The sequence below is a fragment of the Opisthorchis viverrini genome (genome assembly GCF_000715545.1).
Source record: "Opisthorchis viverrini unplaced genomic scaffold opera_v5_390, whole genome shotgun sequence".
Classification (NCBI taxonomy): domain Eukaryota; kingdom Metazoa; phylum Platyhelminthes; class Trematoda; order Opisthorchiida; family Opisthorchiidae; genus Opisthorchis; species Opisthorchis viverrini.
The window spans coordinates 418,591-422,998 of NW_008752046.1; the positions used below are offsets into that span (position 1 = coordinate 418,591).

The following is a 4,408-nucleotide window of genomic DNA, read 5'->3' on the forward strand; positions in this document are numbered from 1 at the left end:
GAAGGGCGAAACCGGTCGTGGGCTGTCGAAGAGTTTTCAGCAACCTTGTGAGTAGTTTCCTTTATGAAAATATACTGCCTTATCTCGAATATCGTGCCAACTGAATCATGAGGCGGCCTGTGTGCAGCACATTCAGCTGGAGAACATCATAAACGAGAGATTTAATTGAGTCTCCCGTGAAAACCAAATTGATTTGCAGATGAGTGTATTTCCCTAGTAACTGTCTGATTTATCGAGTGACTGACCAGTCGGATAGCCCTACGGAAATCTACTGGACAACGGTGATCATTTGTAGATGACTGCGGAATTCGTGGAATTCATATTCACTTAAAAGTGTCTGGTAGTCACGATAGCCAAAAAAAACTGAAAGTTTTACACATCAAGCAGCTGTGATGGGTTGAGCTGACCAGATCATTTCCAGTCAAGACCAGAGTCACTCGACCGGAATTTCAGAGAACAGTAGTCTGGTTGGTACCACCTATCACACTGTCCCGTTAGTAGGCCGGCTGGCGCTGGACACTTAACACTCATATATCCAAAAAACGTTTTCTGGATGTTGTAGTCAGATCAGTACGTATCAGGTGGTTAAAATAGAGGTAGTTAAATAATGAAATAAGTGAATTAGGAAACGTGGAGGCACGGATGATTGGTTGTCAGCGCACCCCACTTCACATTTAATTGGGTATTCTGAGACAGTTAGGTCGCTGCAGCAACTCAGCCGGTAGCTTCGTGTCACATGACATCACAGTTCCGGGTTCCGCAAACGTATTGTTACTGCTTCGGCCGTAGTTAAACCACACCATCGAATCTGTGTTTTACCAGATTCTGGTGTGATGAACCGCCCAGCCGGCTACTGAGCTGCTCAACCTGCCAACTACTCTTGCCAAACTGAACACCGGTTTGCACATGAAAACAAGTGACAGGGCGTTACACGTCATGTGCCATTTGAGCAAAACAGCATGTTTACCAATAGTGCATGTTGGACAAAGTTCTCGGGTGTTCGACAGGCGACCGAAATCAACGGAGATGAATGCACATAGGCGGACTATTCGCACGATAGATGAGCTCAGCTGACTACGTGAACTTACAAAATCCCGATATCGTCCTAACTTGCAGAACTCCAATTTATCAATGAGAATCCAGATGACCTCTCAAGTTCAAATGAGGATATTCTCCATTGAAAACCTAGCTAGTCCTAGACGGGACACACTCCTCCTAAGATTGCTGAAAAGCGTTCGACAGAAGACGATCGGTTTTGTCGTTTTTGGGACTAATCAGGTAGAAACGGTCCCCAAGTTCCCGTCATGCAGTTGAAGAAGAACATCATAAACAAGAAATTCAGCTGGATTTATTTGGATCTCCCGTTGAAACCAGCTCGGAGTACAAATGAATGAACAGCTACATGAAACTGATTACTTCCTCTTTATCACAAACATTCATACACACACACACACACCATGAACATGTGTGTGAGTAGTATATGTTGGGCTGTTCTTAGTTTTTTTGGAATTGAACTATTGTCTTAACACTAAACTATCAAGGGGTTAGAAAGACTTGCATGGGGATGAACAACAGAGTTCCTTTTCGACGAACCAGATAACAGTTGAACCATTTTGGGAGTTGTAGACATTCATTTTGCACTATTTGAACAAGAAGACCAGTTAGGAAGGTGTTCTATGCAATCACACAAAAACGCTCGAGTGCAATAAAGATGAAAGGTTCCAGAGAGAGGGAACCAAAGGAGTGTAGTTTCGTAACGCTGTATTCAAGTGGCATATATTGGGATAAGTTCAGAAATCAAAAAGCTTTCAAAGGACTCCCCACTTTGAGACTGAGGAAGGCACATTAGTGGAGCTTGGGCCAGGTCTACCATTAAAATGACTCATGTATAGTTGCTGTTCACAACATCATTTCACCTCAAACCCCTGTGGTCCATGGAAAATTAAGCAAATGAAAGTAATGCACTACTCATAAGGTTGCTGGAGATTTGTCGACAGCCCACGAACGGTTTCACCCTTCCTGGGGCTCATCAGGTAGGTGCAGTCCCCGAGTTTCCGTCAACCTTATGTTCTACTTTCAGTTGCCTGGGAACATCAGAAACGGGAGATTCACCTGGGTTCCAGGTGAGCCTCTCGCAAATCACCAAACCTGTTTGCAAACGAGTGTATTTCGCTAAGTTCGTGCAATTTGGTTTCGAGTAGAACATAAGGTTGACGGCAACTCGGGGACTGCGCCTACCTGATGAGACCCAAGAAGAGCAAAACCGGTCGTGGGGTGCCGACGAATTTCGGCAACCTTATGAGTAGCGCATTACGCAGATACATGTATCGCGATATCTCAAATATCGTAGCGACTGAAACAGGGAACGGCCTGGTTCAGAACATTCAGTCGCCTGAGAACATCACAAACGAGAGATTCAACTAGGTTCCAGGTGAGTCTCTCGCAAAACCAAATTAGTTTGCAAATGAGTGTATTTCGCTGAGATCTAAGTTAATCTGGGCGTTTATTTTCCTCCCGTTTCGTTCCCAAGTGTAAGTCAATTTCATTATCACAGACATCTGGATAAAGTCATCTTTCTGTCTAGTACTATCTACGTCCTTAGAAGATACAGCTTCTCTATCATGAGCACCGTGTCCTCACAACTTATCTTATAGAATTTGAAATTCACGGTGACGCTGTCGAATAGACGACGGCATGAGTGGGTGGACATCTGCCCAAGTTACACATCCGTCGATTGGGATAGGATGGCCCCGGCAACGACAACTCTGGCAATTCAGTTGAGCATCTAGTTGGTATTTTATGCTCCATATTTGAGGATCTTTGTAAGCCGTAACAGTGTGCTGGGGAGCAAGCACAGAGGCGACGCACCTGCTGCTTACGGGCAAACTAGTTTCCTACCACCATCTAGCTAACAATTGGCTGCAACATCAGAGGAACGTCCATGCGTCCAGTGCCATAGCAACCGAGTCAAGTGGGATGAGTTAACTACCGTTACCCCTTCCTGTACGTCGGATCCATTACCCGCAATCGAGCAATGCCGGATTAGGCAAGGCAAGTGAAGAGCGAACCGTTGATGTGGACAGGCACTGAATCTCCAATGGCTATGTAACCAACCGTGGCGAGATGACTCAAGTGGTTAGAGCGCGAATTTACTAACCGGAAAGTCCGTGGTTCGAACCCTCGACTTTCACTGTCTAGGCTTGGGCAACCTGGCCGTATCCCAGCCCTCGTGCAACCTTCGGGTGGCATGGCAGTTAGGCACCGGAATGGTGCTACAGCTGAATGATTACGTAACCAAACATCGTCGGAGGTTAGTAAATCTGGGATAGTACCATAGAGAACTTCCGTTGTGCAGTTTCTCTCCAAGGAGTACATAACCAGTTTGGAAAGATTACGAGGATAAAAAAACAAGTGCTACCGGGATTGTCAACTGGATGCAGAGAAATTCTCGTGCAGCAAAACTAGTGCCTTGATGTAGCTTATTCCTCTTGGATAGGTCTCTTTACCCCATGGCTGTGTCTTGGCCCGCTTCCGTGGTTTATCAGGCAGCCTCATTTGTTGACACGTTTGCCTCCAATCTAGCATTTCTTTTGACCCTAGCCACAAAACAGTCATGGGGCGTGGTCCGTAATGCTTCCAGCTACCTGAAAGTTCTAAACCCGAAAGCAAACGCAGCCGACCTTGTCCCGTAGCCTAATGGGTAGCGGAGTACAGAGGGCTGAGGTCAGTATGTCCGTCAAAGCCGGTCATTTCGTCCGCCGCGGACAGGCGAACTACGACGTCCTCGTCTCTAGGCTGAAAAATAAAACCTGTGCAACGGAAAAGCTCAGGCAGTACGAGGCTCATATGCGAAGCATACACGTGCGCTTGGTGGGTAAGAGAAATGGCCGGCGCGACAGTCGCTTCTAGCCCATGGATTGATCGATAGCCCAGAATGACTGACCAATCAAATGGCCGTTTGGATTTTCTTGAACGTGATGTGAATGGATGAATTTCTCGCCTGACAAAACAGAGGTGATTCGATAAGTGGAAGAGAATTGGGTTTGTACCACCAACAATCAACGTAGTTGTATGACATACGCGTAGGAGACGAGTCACTAGGAGTTGGCCGTTCACGCAGCTGGAGTTGGCGATCCTAAGGTGAGTGCTATTTAGAGCAGTTTAAAATTTTGTACTTTCGACATTAATGCTACGGAGAATGCCAGTAGAGATGCTGTTTTGCCAGGACAAGGAATCCATTATAACCACAGATCAGTCCTTAAATTCAAACTTTGTTTGATGCATTTTGGGCATCAGAACCACTGAGGATGAAGAGTTGAAACAACTTTCCGGTGGCAGATGCCTTCGCTAGTTAGGACTGAAGTACATTACACTACCATTCTTCAGATCGAGTTTCGTGCGCGTAAGG

At 46.0% G+C, this 4,408-nt stretch overlaps 1 protein-coding gene across 1 annotated transcript in view; it reads left to right on the plus strand.

Annotated features, from left to right (window-relative positions):
- Positions 1-4,009: 4,009 nt before the first annotated feature.
- T265_10631 (hypothetical protein) overlaps positions 4,010-4,408 on the plus strand; it is a gene marked incomplete at both ends in the record, with an annotated part of 15,436 nt that continues 15,037 nt past the window's right edge. The window contains one exon of the mRNA XM_009177056.1: positions 4,010-4,140. The remainder of the gene's footprint in view (positions 4,141-4,408) is intronic.